This window comes from Eucyclogobius newberryi, unplaced genomic scaffold (genome assembly GCF_026437365.1).
Source record: "Eucyclogobius newberryi isolate DKJ021-1_F unplaced genomic scaffold, fEucNew1.0.hap1 SCAF_9, whole genome shotgun sequence".
NCBI classification, from domain to species: domain Eukaryota; kingdom Metazoa; phylum Chordata; class Actinopteri; order Gobiiformes; family Gobiidae; genus Eucyclogobius; species Eucyclogobius newberryi.
The window spans coordinates 2,897,295-2,913,919 of record NW_027316532.1 but is presented as its reverse complement, the minus strand read 5'-3'; positions in this window follow the sequence as shown (position 1 = coordinate 2,913,919).

The following is a 16,625-nucleotide window of genomic DNA, read 5'->3' as shown; positions in this document are numbered from 1 at the left end:
CTCCTTACTTTTTCTCTCTTCAACCTCCTCTCTCTCTTTCTCTCCAACCCCTCTGTCCCTCTCTCTTCCTCTTTACCCTCTCTAACCCCCTCCTTTCTCTCTCCACCCCTCTATCTCTTTGTCTCTCTCTCCCTTCTCTCCCCCTAAAGCCTCTCTTTCTTTCTCCTTCCTCTCTTTCCTCCCCTTCATTATACTCTCTCTCTATCCCTCCAACCCCTCTGTCTCTCTCTCTTTCACCCAACCCTCTCCAACCTCCACTCTCTTTCTTTCTCTCTCTCCAACCCCTCTCTGTCTATATCTAACCTCTTCTCTCGCTATCTCCCCAACGCCTCTCTCTCTCTCTCCCATCTTTCTACTCACCCCCACACCCTCTCTCCACACACCCACCGAGAGCAGTGACAGGCGCAGGATCAAAGACGCACTCAGCTTGACGTCTGAAGAGCCCGCTTTAATTATTCAACTGTCTTCTTTGTGTTCATTACCAAAAACACTCGTTCAACTAAAGACGAAACGCTACAAAGTCGATTTTTCCCAGGAAGCTGACGTAAACGAGGAGACACATTAGTACAACATTCTCAGCCATTAGTGAAAGTTTAGCAGAAAGCAAGACTTTCTGGGCCAGATGTATCAGTCCTCGTGATGTAAATTACTTTGGACAAAGACAAACTTTATTGATCCACAAGGAAAATTACTTGGACAAAGCAGCTCACACATTACAATATAATAATAAAAAATAAAGAGGGAAAAAATATAATACTTAATTAAAGTACCATAAAAAGGCAAACAATGGGTCGAATACGGTGCAAGCATACAGATAAAGATACAATAACAAAACAAATCAAACTTTATTTACACAGCAATTTTCATACGTAAAATATACACAAAATGCTGAGTAAAAAGGTAAATACAAGATATATCTGAATGTAAGAGGTGGGGAAAGGAAATACAGTGAAAAGTGTTGCTTTGACATGACAGATGAAGTTATCTCTGACATAAGGGTGACTGTTGTATCATACATCCCTTTAAGGGATGAAATGGAGGCGCAAGTTATATTCAAAGGACTGTGCCAGACAAACCCGAGAATGGAAAAACTTGTGGATGGTCTCATTCTGTAGCTGAAAGTGTGAGCGAAAACAAACATACCCAGCGCCATTTTGCATCCAGAACAGGCGTTTTGTTATGGACAGAGAAATGCCCCGGACAAGCTTTATTTGTGATTTTTTTCACAGAGGAAAACGCAGTTTACTGGACTATTTCTTCAAATGGGATTACTTCAGGAAAAATACAAGTAGATATAGTTTTTCTGTGGATTATTATGGACAGAATGAGTACAGCTACTGATGGATTGAACCCTGTTGGGTCTGTCAGAACTGGAATACAGGTAAGAAATGTGTTCAGAAAAGTTCAGTTTTATCATGAACTGTTGGTAATTGCTTATTGGGGCATATTTTTCAATGCAAATCAATTACATATTTGTTTTGTTGAGAAAATAATTTTTAAAATGATGTATAGCTTGCTGGTATTGACAATAAGAGACAATAAGAGTGATGATGCAATAGAAGTATGGTTTTCTCCCGCGCGTGGGCTGGTGCCTGTTATGGGGATAAAACAGAATTCATTGTTTTACAGTGCTTTTGTTGTGTAAAACCCAAATATGTTGTTTTACAGTGTTTTTGTCGTTTAAAACCCAAATCCGTAGTTTTACAGTGTTTTTGTTGTGCAAAACCCAAGTCCGTTGTTTTACAGTGCTTTTGTCATGTAAAACCCAAGTCCGTTGTTTTACGGTGTTTTTGTTGTGTAAAACCTAAATCCGTAGTTTTACAGTGCTTTCTTTGTGTAAAACCCTAATTAATTGTTTTATAGTGCTTTTGTTGTGTAAAACCCAAAGCCGTAGTTTTACAGTGATTTTGTTGTGTAAGACCCTAATTTGTGGTTTTACAGCACTTGTATTGTTACAATTCAAAATTATGGTTTTACAGTGCTTTTATGTTTAAAAAAACAAATTCATTGTTTTACAGCGCTTAACTGTGATGGACTTGGTCTGATCTTAGTCTTGACCATACATGGACTCTTGTCTGTTTCTTTCGCACACTCTGATTGGCTATGTAACCGTGATGTCATAAAGCCCAATATCCACCGCCCTAGCTCTGCCCCTATATAAGGCCTCTCATTCTCGTGTTGCGTTCAGTGGTGATTCACCTGTCTGAAGCCAAAGCCATGTTGGTTTGCAGTAATACTGTAGAGGCTGTGGCTGGCAGCATTCACGCCTTCTTGGACGGCACTAGTAGTATGGACACTGATAGTGAAATTCTACAAACAGCACCTGCACGTTCAAATGGACCTGCACCAAAGAAGAACTATCCCCCTCACATCCTTCCTAACTCCAGACTAACGCACTCTCAGCACGTGACGAAACAGGCCAACGATTTACCTGGAAAGGATTAGCAAACACCACGTTCCATTTCTAGGGTGAGAAGGAAAGATGCTCAGCCATTCATGAAGAAACCTCCAAACGCCTTCATGCTGTACAAGGCTGAGCAGAGGGAGAAAGTGATGTTGGAATTTAACATCAGAAATTCAGCGCATGTAAACAGAAATGTCGGGGAGCAATGGAGTAGGCTCTCGGCGGAGGAACAGGCCCCCTACTTCGTACAGTCGTGGGCTACCAAGAGGGAGCATAACGCCAAGTACCTTGTCTACTCTACGTGTGATAACTTTGGGAAATTGAAAGGAAACATACACACACCAACACAATGACACCCACATGGTACAGCACTCTTGCAGCCACTGAACATCCAGGACTCTTCTATCCCTTTACGATTGAATCAGAGCTGCTATCACACTGCCCTGCATTACCCGGAAACCCAACACATCTCACAAATGGTTCTGCCGTTCCATTTCAGCACACATTCTACCCACCAGTAAATATGGTACCACCAACTAACCAACTAACTCACTCTTATAACAATCAATCCACCAACCAACCAGGCAGCACCTTGTCCAGCCAACTGAGACATTTTGACCTTCATCCAGAAGAACAAAGTCGAAGCAGCTTCAGGTCGAAACTCCTTCCTTTACAAGACTAATCTAGCTCAGGGCAGTGTAAATACTAGAGATTCAGATCAGCATTTTCAGATTTAATATGAGTTCCAGATGCAGAATCTTTTACTATTGATTACCTAAATAAATCAAAAGTTCTTGATTCATCATTGTCAAAGAGTGTTGTTATTTAATTAATTGTTCATTGGGAGGAAATAAATAATTCCTACTACAGTTGATTAGGGCTGACCTAAATGGCAAAAGGATTTATGCTGGGAAATTGGCTAAAGAGCTATAGTTCTAGATGTATTTTCTAATTCCTTCGTTTGATGGGATACCACCGGGCTGGCTTATATATTTATCATAGTTTTACACCAGTGAAGTTGATGAAAATGGCAGTTAAAAAAGGAATCCTTCTATTACTTTACACAAAAATAAATCCAAAATCCAGGGTTACTACAGGGTTAAAAGCTTACTTCTTTTGTATGGTGTAGTGAGGAGGGCAGGAATGAGGGAGAGGGAGTGAAGTCCATTCCCTGGACCTCTTGGAGCTTTGAGCTACACTGTAGCTTCATCTCGATGACGAGCTTTAGCTTCTATTTCCAGCCTCTATGTATATATATATATATATATATATATATATATATATATATATATATATATCTATATATATATATATATATATATATATATATATATATACCGCTTGTTCCCTAAAACCTCCATGGGCGGTCTCTATTTCTCCCCCTTCAAGCTCGGGTCCTCCACCAGAGGCCTGCGCAGAATCTTTGCTGTTCCTAGTTCTGAACTTTTTCTGGACCGAGATGTCTGATGTTTTTCCTAGGATCTGCTCAAGCCATTCCTCCAGTTTGGGGGTCATTGCTATCAAAAAGTATATTCGGAACAAGGTATCCAAATACGTGTCAACTGTGCCAAACTGTTTTACTTCTTAGCTCCTCTATGATAATAAAAAATCAAATTTGTTTAACCATGAATTTCCCAATAGAGGTGCAAAAAAAATAAAAATAATATATATTTCCTCCTTCCGCCATTGTGGGTTGAAAAAACAGCTTAGTGGTACGCAAATTAATTTGTTTATCAAATTCAGTTTCCTCGTTCGGAGGTTCTGCACAGCCCCGCCCATAGGACCTGCCTCTCAATATTGGTAATCCAATCAAAAGACGTGCACATGCGACACCTGCTGGCTGGCTCCTGTGTAACAGCAGCAGACGTACAATAGCCAACTCTAAAGCTGATTGGTTGATGCATCATTTTCATTTCCATTCACTTAAAGCTACAAGTGCCCGCACTGTTGATTCTGAAGGCCTGAGGGCAGATTTAAGACCCCTGGCAACACATGATGGCTGAATATGATTGGATAAAAGATCTAAGAAGACCAGCCCTCCAAATCTCAACCTGGGGCAGAAGCAGTGCAACCAAGAGGAAAGTGATGAAATGAAGACTATAACTCTTACTGGGGAATGATTTAATAAATATTTGTGGGAAAATATATATTTTTAAATTATATTCCAATTATGTTTAGGCCAGCAGAGAAGGCCTTGCTGGTCCTGACGGCCCACCACTGGTTGTATGGATTGTAAGAATGCGCTTCATTGTGGTCCGAGCTGTAGCCTCTGCCTCTTTATTGTCCAATCAAGTGGGAGAGCGGGAGTGTCCATGATGAAGACCAGTTTCTGTCCATCCCCGTGACAAATGGTTCCAGATCACAGCCGAAAGTACAGTGTGGTGGTTGGATGGCTTTTACACTCCACAAACCCAATATCAAGGCTGAAAACGGGGCTGTAAATGCATCCATCCCTCGTTGTCCCGGTTACTGGTTACCATACTATCACCATGGTTTCATATATTTAAAAATAAAAGTTTAACACCTGTATTTTAGAATATTTTGCTCAGTATTCAATAAGAGGTTAATAACATAATTAATGCAACAAATGATTACAACAAGTGTCTTATTACATGCTGTTCTGAGTAGGGTTCACAAAAGTATCATAAATCAGATGCTAATGAATACCAAAACTAGTATTGAACCTTCTCATTTGAGCAAGTATTTATATTGATAAAAAATGTACGTAAACTGGACAAAATTTGAATTTCTTGAAAAGGTTTTAAAATGATCTTCAACTTTATCAGAACTAATGTAAGACCACATGGTTTTTAATCTATTTTGTATTGAAAATGTCCGTCAATTGTCGAAAAAAAAGAGCATTTTTGTATTGTCATTGTGGGATTGAAATCGGTATTGAGTTTATTCCTTTGTATAGAAACTTGAGATGGACAACACTAGTCCTGAGGGTTGTTACCCCCACAAGCCTCCCTGACATACATCGATCTGTAAGAAAGTCATTTCTACATTTGCCAGAAGGCGATCTAACTATTCATTTGTGACAGCCCCAAGTCAAATGAGTCCTCCACAGCCACTGTGTAAGCTGCAGTTCCTCTTTGTGTTGTTGGTAAAGAGGGCTCCTGATACTCACGCAATTCAAATACAACATTAATGCACTGAATTTCTGGTCAATATTTTGAGAATAATGTATATTATGAATGCTGCTGAGAGAGTTTTAAATGAGTTTAAATATCTATGCTGTCTCCACTGTGTCAAAGCATTTCAGACAAAAAGCAGTATGTATAGTTAGTGGTCTAGTTTTGATTAAGCTTAAAATCATTCTAAAACAGGACAAAATGTGACCTTTCGTGAGCAGTTAATATGATTTAATATTATGTTTCGTAACAATACTTCAAGCCAGTATGTAGTTTCGATATTACTTTTAGTATCGATTGTTATCTGATTTTTGTTACGCTTTTGACAACTCTTTGCATGTTCAAAATATTCTAATTTGTTAATAAATTATGCATTTTCCTCCTTTTGCATCAGTTACGGTACTTGTACTATTTGTACTTATTGTACTTGTACTTAAAGTGAGGCAGCTCTTCTCTGTGTTTTATGAGGCCAAAAAATGTGCCTCGACTACAATCAAGTCTTGTTTTCCCTGTCCATCCATCCAACCATAATCTAATGTGTAATTCTAACATCATGTGGCTGTACACGGCCCCTCAAGCGAGACCCTGAGCTACTTTGTCCCCTTCCCTTGAAACAGGACAGGAACGCACCCCCCTGGAAAAAGCAAGCCACTCATTACTGTAAACACTTTACTTCCGACTTCTGTACACTTTCTTCCTCTGCACTTTGGCCAATTTGCAGCCTTTTCTCCCACGTGTTGGCGCTGCCTTCCGGTCGATAACGTTAAAAAGCACTAAACACGGCATTAGACTATTACAATCAAACTCCATTTCTTCTAATCTTTTCCCCATTCAGCCGAGCCCTGTTTTAATGAGACTCCGACCGGCCCCTGAATCAAAGAAGTCAATGAGCTAAGAACTGGAAGCAGCAGGAAGCCGTGTGTTGGAGCCACGTCATTGGTCAAGGTAATTGCTGTGTTAGCCGCTACGTCCTGCTGTGTCGCTAATTATTCACCCCCGTTTGGAGCCTGTGAACTCGAGCGCTCGCGATCCATAAAGTGTCTTGTTCAACCTTCGGCAAAAGACAAATAAATAAAATCGAATCAAATTGCAGAGTAGGGTGGTGGAAGTGCCAGAACGTGATGGCAATTGGGACGCTGTTCTTTGCACAGAAGGAGGGATGAGAAGGTCTTAGCGTTTCACTGTGGTTATTTATTTAAAAAAATCCTCATAAAAAACATACAATATCCGCTTTATTCACGTATGATTGATGAATACTGTTTAGTAACTACTCCCAGATTTGGGATGTCAAATGTAGAGATCTGGAGGTCTCCTGTCTGTTTTAAGTCTATAAATCGTAACAAGGCTTCTTCTGAGCATTTCTGCCATCAAATCACGTTCATGACAACTTTGTATTTACTAGAGATGCGTGGATTGCGAGAGAGAGAGAGAGAGAGAGAGAATGGGTAGGAAGGAAAGATATAAACTCCCCAGTTCATTTAAAATTATTATCAGTTGCAGTATGTTGATTAACTTGTTAAAATGCCTCATTGCTCAGGTGCAGATCTTACATGTTGTCACCAGATAAAAGCTTCCAGTGACTCAAAACTGGGCTGGGTCGAGTTAGAGAAATTGAGCTCACCAAATTGAGTTCACCTGGAAGACCTAACTCCATCTGCGTCGACCACCATGCCAGGACCCCTCTCCCCAGCTCCATCAACGCACTCAAGCGGGCGTCCGCCTGTCCGTCTGTGAGAGTCAGATCCCTCCTTCACCATGGACTCCTCCAGGTTTCTACTTTTTCCCAAGGAGGTTTTGTAGTTTTTCCTGGCCAAGAAGGAGGGTATAAGGACAGGGGACGCCCGCGTCATCGCCTCTCGCACCTGCTCCCCATCCGCACTCAACGCTCGCAAGTCACTCCTCCCCGCTCCCAATCAGCGCACAGGCGGTCGCATTTAAGCCCTCAGGCAGATGGCTCGGCCGCTTCAAACCGTACTGCGACCCATCACCTCCCCTCCTCCTCCTCTGCATCCCTCTCATTCTAATCATCCTCTCTACCTTCTCTTCACATCTACCACCACCAGTCTCCAGGCCCTGGGGGGAGACATCTAATTCAATTAGATTATGGCGTGCCCATGATCGCTATGTCTTCCGCCGGGGTCTGAGCGCCAAATAACCATTGTAATAAAGCTTGCTAAACAATCTTTTCTGTGTCCGGTGTCTGAGTCTCTCCAGGGTGAACTGAAAAGAAACTCAGAAACTGCGAGACCAGCGGGTTGGAAAAAAACCCTGACCCGCACATCCCCAGTACTTACATTAGCATGTCAGGGCAAGCTAGCTTTGGTTTATTTCCCCAGGGTAATAAACCAAACTCCTACTCCACCTTATGCTGGAGTTCCTGATGAGGAAAAATGTCTGGTTTTCAATACAAACAATTTTTTTTTTTTCAGATCTAACACTAAAGCGGTATTATACTAAAAAGGTATTGAAGATCTGATAACAATACACATAATGCAGAATATTGTCCTTTAAGTAGTAAGTTTTACATATAGTGCAAGATTTACAATATAACTTTAACATTCTCAAATCTTTTTTATGACTTTCACTGATACATTGACGAGAGTAAAAACCTTTCTCCAGAACATGGATCTCACTAAGAAGCTTATTATATTATTATCTTATTCTAGCATAGGTATCATTTTAATTTATGCCTCGTCGACTGTACCCATGATTGCTGTCTCCCAGGTTTTTAATTATCCAGGCACGTAATCTGAAAGGGAAGTCTTCCTCTGCCTCTACCAAAATGAAGACACTCAGTTAAAGAATATTTAATAGGGTGAATAAAAATAGGCCGTGTGCTAGATCTTACACACACATTACTTAAACAGCAGAGACAATTTTGAAATAAAAAAGACATTCCAAACAAAATGATGTGAAGTTTCTGGGTCTAGAGTGTTTCCTCGAGTGCTCTGGTTTCCTCCATCAGCCAAAGACATATTGCTCATTTTTATGCATAAACTAATCGCCCAAAGGAAATATGTACGGGATGTAATGTAAGCAAACGTTGGTCCAAAATTAAAAGTTTTGTATGGTACAAGTTGTACAATTTTTGCTCCTGAGAGAACTTATACCCGAAAAATATAAGAACATATGGAGTGGAATGTAAAGATTAAGTTTACTGAAGACATATTGTGCTTTATTTGCAACCCGGTCTCCAGAAATATACATCCTGGAGTTATGCTTTTGCAATTCCACTTCAAGTAACCATCGGATGTTTCAATAGTCTGGTTATGTTGCATACGTCAAAGAAAAACGTACACATTTTACATTTTACCAATTGTGTTGCAAAGAACGTTAAATCTCTCGCAGCGCAGCGTTCAAGCCGAGGCCTGTGTAGGTGCACTCGTGGGAGAGGAGGTGCTGAATACCTACACACCCTCCAGGACACTGATGACCCAGGGGAGCGAGAGGGGGAGAAGGGTTATGCAAGGACCTGCTTAGGATTGGGCCTGGATGGAGTTAGATACAATCCCTGATGCTTGTTCTAAATTATGAGAAATTAAACAATGATCTTTTCATATGGATTTGAGCTTTCAGAGGATATTTTGTTCATAGACGTCTCACTCTGTTGTGTTTTTGTCAAATGTTAAGTACCATGGCTTTCACCTGGACCATGAGCTACTGTTCAAAGCTCACCTACAAATTCTCAAAAATCCAAAATGGAGCTTGGGCTTTATTATCTCAGTAAGGCATGTTTAACCCTGAAAACCAGTAATTGGTCAGGTATTGGTCACCTTTCTACCTTTATAGAGTTTTGATCATGTTCTGTTGCAAATGCATCTGTTAAATGTCTGCAATCGTTAAAAACGTATGTAATCATTCTGCTTTGGTTGTGCTAGGCTCACCCACCACTGTAATCTCCATGCCAAGGCTGGGTGGCCTTCCTTGGGTGCTTGAAATTGTATTTAGTCTACAATTGTGCAGAGAACAGACCTGTATTATGTACAGCCTGTCACTACCTCATATATGTTGCTGCTGCAGCTTGGAACTGGTCTTGCATGGGAATAGAATAAATGTATTGCCTACCAAGATAGAAATGAATCAAACTATGATTTATTTTCATACATAATATAATGTTGACTAGAAACAAGTCATGTCGGCCCATTGCCTCAAAAATCCAAGGAAAACTAAAAACTGGAAGTACACATCGTATAAACGAGTGGTTAAGAAGAGGCCATTCCCCCTGATGTGGTGACAACCGCAACCGAGCAGTTAACATGAATAACATTTGTGTTCTATATACAGCTTCTGGTGTTCCCATAAAGGCCTAGAAGAAGGAAATGAGGCAACACTGGCAGTCAAAGGAGAAGCTCTCAGATAACAAGCCCTCCATCCATCACTGATTCATTTGATGAATACATTTGTTAATTATTCATTAAATATTTGAGTAAAGGTATATTTTTATTTCAAAATAATTTTGCTAAAACAACACAATGGATCACATTGCAGAATTAGTTCTCCATAACATCTCCAAACTTATGATCCATTTCATTATTTGTTAGAGATTAGCTGCACCAACTTATCTTATTCATCTTCTCTGAAAGTCATTGAAGTTGTCAACACTCACCATCATCTTTGTCGTTGAATAATGGTGTCACTTTATTGTCATGTTGATGCCCAGTAATTAGATTGCAGATGCTTTTTGTTAATATCTCAATGACAGTCAAACTAGCTACAGTTCTGATCTGTTGTTCCTTCACTTTAACACTGAGTTTAAGGCAAACACACATAGTATACACATACATATACACACATAGTATACACATACATGTACACACATAGTATACACATACATATACACACATAGTATAGACATACATATACACACATAGTATACACATACATATACACACATAGTATACACATACATATACACATACATATACACACATAGTATACACATACATATACACACAACCACGCTTCTCCCTCTTCTGTTCTACAAACATACACCCAGTATGTTACCTGCCCCACCAGAGAGAATAGAACATTGGACTTGTTTTTTGCCAACACCAAGGAGGCTTATTCCTCTTTCCCCCTCCCTCCCCTGGGCAGCTCGGACCACAACCTTGTACATCTGAGGCCTGTGTATGAACCCATCGTGCGCAGGCAGCCTGTGGTGTCCCGTGAGGTGAGGATGTGGTCTGCTGAGAGCGAGGAGGCTCTGAGGGACTGCTTCAGCACCACTGTCTGGACTGAGCTTTATGACCCACATGGGGAGGACATCAACACCATCACAGAGTGCATCACAGACTACATCAACTTCTGTTTTGAGAACATTGTTCCCTCCCGGACGGTGCGGTGTTTTCCAAACAACAAGCCATGGATTAACCGTGAAATGAAGGCTCTGCTGAAGGAGAAGAAGAGAGCCTTCAGGTCAGGGAACAAGGAGGAGCTGAGGACTGTGCAGAAGGAGCTGAGGAGGAAGATCAGGCAGGCTGAGGCTGGCTACAAGAGGAGGATGGAGGAGCAGCTGCAGCCGAAGAACATTCAGGGAGTGTGGAGGAGCCTGAAAACCATCTCGGGCTTCAAAATCCCCCCTGCCCAGACAGAGGGGGATCAACAGTGGGTGAATGATTTAAATGCTCACTTCTTGAGGTTTGATCGGTCACCCGCCCCTCCCCCTGCATAGCTGCATGCTCCCTCTTCCACAGCTGGACAATGCCCTGCATCTGTTCCTCTTCGCTTATCTGCCCCGGACCATCAGCTCCCCACTTCGCCTGGACTCACCCATCCCCCCAGCACACGGTCCCCCTGCCAACCACTGACTATCACAGCAGCACAGGTGAGGAGTGAGCTGAAGAGGATTAAAGTGAGGAAGGCAGCAGGACCTGATGGCATCAGCCCCAGGCTCCTTAAGTCCTGCGCAGATGAACTGTGTGGAGTTATGGAGCATGTCTTCAACATGAGCCTGAAGCTGAGGGTGGTACCACAGGTCTGGAAGACCTCCTGTCTGGTACCTGTGCCTAAGACACCGCGCCCCAAAGACCTCAACAGCTTCAGGCCAGTGGCTCTCACGTCCCACCTGATGAAGACACTGGAGCGGCTAGTCCTGGACCACCTCCGCTCCACCGTGAGCTCAGCCATGGACCCGCTGCAGTTTGCATATCGGTCTGGCATCGGAGTGGAGGACGCCGTCATCTCCCTGCTGCACCGCTCTCTCTCTCACCTGGAAAAGCCTGGCAGCTCTGTGAGGATTCTGTTCTTCGATCTTTCCAGCGCCTTCAACACCATCCAGCCGCTGCTCCTGAGGGACAAGCTGGAGACGGCTGGTGTGGAGTATGACCTGGCAGAGTGGATCCTGGACTACCTCACAGACCGACCCCAGTTTGTGAGAGCCCGGAACTGTGTGTCTGACACTCGGACCTGCAGTGTGGGGGCGCCCCAGGGCACTGTCCTCGCGCCCTTTCTCTTCACCCTTTACACTGCAGACTTCAGACATGACATGGACAGCTGTGTCCTGCAGAAGTTCTCTGACGACTCTGCCATCATCGGACTCATCACGGACGACGATGATGCGGAGTACAGAGGACTGGAGCAGGACTTTGTGGACTGGTGTCAGCGGAACCACCTCCTCATCAACGCGGGGAAGACCAAGGAGATGGTGGTGGATTTCCGCAGACGCCACCCCACTGCCCCCTCACCTGTGAACATCCAGGGACGGGACATTGAGAGAGTGACTCATACAAGTACCTGGGTGTTCATCTGAACCACAAACTTGACTGGACTCATAACACAGACGCACTGTACAGGAAGAGCCAGAGTCGGCTCTACCTCCTGAGGAGACTTAGGTCTTTTGGAGTGACAGGGCCACTCCTGAAGACCTTCTACGACTCTGTGGTGGCATCGGCCCTCCTGTATGGTGTGGCCTGCTGGAGCAGCAGCATCACAGAGAGGGAGAGGAAGAGGCTGGACAGAGTCATCAAGAAGTCCAGCTCCGTCCTGGGCTGTGCTCTGGACTCGGTGCAGGAGGTGGGGGACAGGAGGGTCCTGGCTAGATTCACATCTATGCTGGACCATGAGTGTCGCCCCCTGCAGGACACTCTCTCCGCTCTGGAGAGCAGCTTCAGTGAGAGACTGATCCACCCTCGATGTGTGAAGGAAAGGTTCCGTAGGTCTTTCCTTCCTGCTGCTGTCAGACTTTATAACAAAAACTGTTAGTACTGAGCACTCGCAATACTGACCTAACCTAATACTGATGTGCAATTCTGTCATATGTGCAATTGCTGTTGGAATTCATGTGCAATTCATGTGCAATTACTATGAAATTCATGTGCAATCTATGTGCTGTCGTGACACATATTCATGTGCAATTACTGTCGGGATCACATGCAATGGTATTTATGTATTTATTTATTTATTTGTCTATGGGAGTTTTTATTTATTTATAGGAGATCTTCTACTGAAAGTGTTTTTCAGACTTCCTATAAGTGATCTGTTCTTCTGGATCTACCTCTGTATCTACCTGCGTTGCACCAATGAAATTTCCCCATGTGGGACAATAAAGGAATATATTATCTTATCTTATCTTATCTTATCACATACATATACACACATAGTATACACATACATATACACACATAGTAGTGTATAACATAGTGCTCAGTGCATGTGACCGTGGAACTGTGAGGGCATGTGACCCTGGAACTGTGAGGACATGTGACCGTGGAACTGTGAGGGCATGTGACCCTGGAACTGTGAGGGCATGTGACCCTGGAACTGTGAGGGCATGTGACCCTGGAACTGTGAGGACATGTGACCCTGGAACTGTGAGGATATGTGACTTTTATGACGCTTTTATTACTGTAAAATGCTTTCATGTTTGTAACGACACAGTTGGACAGAGGCTGATGTGAGTGAATACGAGTATTCAAACTTTTACCCAGCCCCCGATGTCTTCGCCCACAACCACAAAAGAAAACGTGATGATACCTCAGATCTGGTGCTTAGCTCCACTGGTAGCATTGCTCCTCCCGCTGACGCAGCCGAACGTGACGTCATGGCTGACGCAGTCGAACGTGACGTCATGGCGACCGCTCTCAGGAGTGATGCCTTTCTTTATTTACATAGAAATATATAGGTCTGTTTACAGGTCATTCTGTTTGTTCCATGTCTGTACAAAAGTTTCTAATCTATTTTCACAGATGCCGTAGTTCTCTTCCTCAACTAACTTCAAAAGCATTGCACTGTTTTTTCAGTCTGAAATGTCAAAATTAAAACCCATATGACAGAAGTACAGGCCACATATAAACATATTGTACCTGAAATCCTAGAGGAAAGTGTGGAGGACACAGAAGGAGGAAGAGGACGTGCTGAGCTGAACTGTAAACAGTCTTTAAATGGACTTTGTCTTCTGGACATATATAAACATAAAATGTGTGCGTTTTCCATCACGGCCAATGCTATAATTTTACTTGTTCCAAAAATGTTTGTATTATTTTTGAGTTACTTTTGTTGTTCGACAAATGTGTCGTTCCAAATGTTCTTAATATTGAAAGTAATTTTATATTCTTTAATGATCATATAACTCATATTGTCAGGCCTGGTTCCAGTCCACTGATCCTGGGCTGACTTAGGGACGGATAAGACCATATCGAATTTTACAATTACCGACCTTTTTTGAACAAAAATATATATACATACATATATATAATGTGTATATATATATGTATAATATATATATATATATATATATATATATATATATATATATATATATATATATATATATATATATATATATATATATATATATATATATATAATACATATATATAGAGAGAGAGAGAGAGAGAGGAAAGCTGTGGTATATATATATATATATATCTATATATCCATCCAGAAAAAGGAACACAAGAAACTAGAGAAATCCCAAGGCCTCAGAGAGGAGCTGGAGAAGGCCTGGAGCGTGAAGGTATCGGTGGCCATCGAAGCACATGGGGCAGTGATGCCCAAACTGGAGGAATGACTTGAGCAGATCCAGGAAAAACATCAGACATCTCGGTCCAGAAAAGTGCAGTGCAGGAACAGATACTGCACAGAACCCTCAAGCTCCCAGGGGCCTCTGGTAGAGGACACGAGCTTGAAGGGGGAGAACTAGAGACCACCCGCAGAGGCTGAGGAATAGTTTTTATTGTATTTATATATATATATAAAAGAAGATCACTGCAGGTGTGTGGCTTTCACTCATTCAGAATTTCCAGTAATTATGGGTTTTGTGTAATACACGTCCACTTTCAGTTTGGCCATAGCTATTATTATTATAGTCTGAATAAAAACTTTAAGTATGAAATTAATTACTAGTTATTCAATTCTAGTAATGACAGACCTTTTCACAGTTAATGAAAGTACTAGAATAATATGTGTTTATGTTAATGTTTTAAATATATCCTATTATAGTAGAAAAAGCTTCAGTTGTAGTCATTTGGACTCAGTTAGAAAAATAGACGTTTCGACTCTCATCCAAGAGTCATTGTCAATAACAGAATTTAGGTCGAGAACTCCGATATTAATACTGTTCTGTGGTAAGACCCGCCCATTGGGAGGAGCCTTCCTGAAGTAGAAAGAGTTGTTTGTTTCAACAGAAACTTCCCCCTTGTATCTACCGAGCCTATTCAGAATTTTAATGGGCTATTAGAATCCTCTTTGTCTTTGTGAGACCCTGGCTCAACCACCCTGAGTACCTGATTAGCATCTAAATGTCCTGGTCCTGGTCCTCTACCTTTCCAGGGGTTCAGTATACCATTATAAATAACAGGAAGATTAAACCTTAGCCCTCCATTTCTGTTTAAAGAAGGTCTTTCTTTTTTAACAAAAATAGCTTCCTTGACTCCTCTTTCAAACCATCTTTTCTCCTGCTTAAAACCTTCACATCGCCGTCTTCAAACGAGTGATTAGAGGCTTCAAGATGGAGATGCACGGCGCTCTGTGGTCCTGAACTTGTATTTCTTCTGTGCTGATAAAGCCTCTTGTGTAGAGTCTGTTTAGTCTCACCTATGTACCGTTCTTTACAGCTTTCTTCACTGCATTGGATCGAATAAACTACATTGCTCTGTTTTTGAGTCGGCAACTTGTCCTTAGGGTGAACCTATTATAGTCTCAACTTGAATCTAAAGCTCATGCATGTCTGTAATTTAAGGTTAAAACACAAGAGTCTCACACGCTGCCCTGTGAACGAGTCACGAACAGAAAGCAATGGCAGATATGTCATATATATATATATATATATATATATATATATATATATATATATATATATATATATATATATATATATATATTATTTTTAAACGTAATATGCGCATATACAAAATGTAAAATGTGTACATTTTCTATCAACAAACTTATGCCACAAAACTCGACTACTACACCGTCCAATAGCAAAACAATGTACCTCAAGTTATGAAACAGCCATATTAAACAATACAAAACATAAATCATTTGACCAACCAGCAAAACCACAGTAAAAACGTGAAAACAAAAAGAAAGAAACAAAACAAATAAGAACAAATGAATAAGATAAACTACAGCCAAAATAACAACAAACACCACCACAACAATTACAATATGTCATATTTTTTGTAGTAAAATTGTAAATGTCCTTAATTTCGTTGGCATATCTGTGAGTAGCTTTTAGCAGATGATTAGCCTATAATAAGAGAAAAGAACAGACAGAAAAACAGGACAAAAACACAACTGTTTTGTTTTTAAAGCAGCTCAAGATCCAATTTTAGAATAAAAAAAGGATCCCCCACAGCGAGCAGACCTGATCAAACAGGACAGGGAATCATAAGCTGCTTACCACAACCGCAATTCCGTTCAAATGAATACACCTCTTGTGCTGGCTTGACTCCAATGAGTCCTCCACAGCACATAACCCTGGCCAAAAGTATAACACAGGATTACTCAAACATGGATGGATCCATCAAAATAAAACAAGTTAATGATGAGAGCACATTTGTTTTAACATGGTTAAAAGCTCTATTTCCTGTAATATGTACCTTATAGTCCTTGTCTTCAGGTCTGGATGAGCCTCAGTTTAAAGGCTG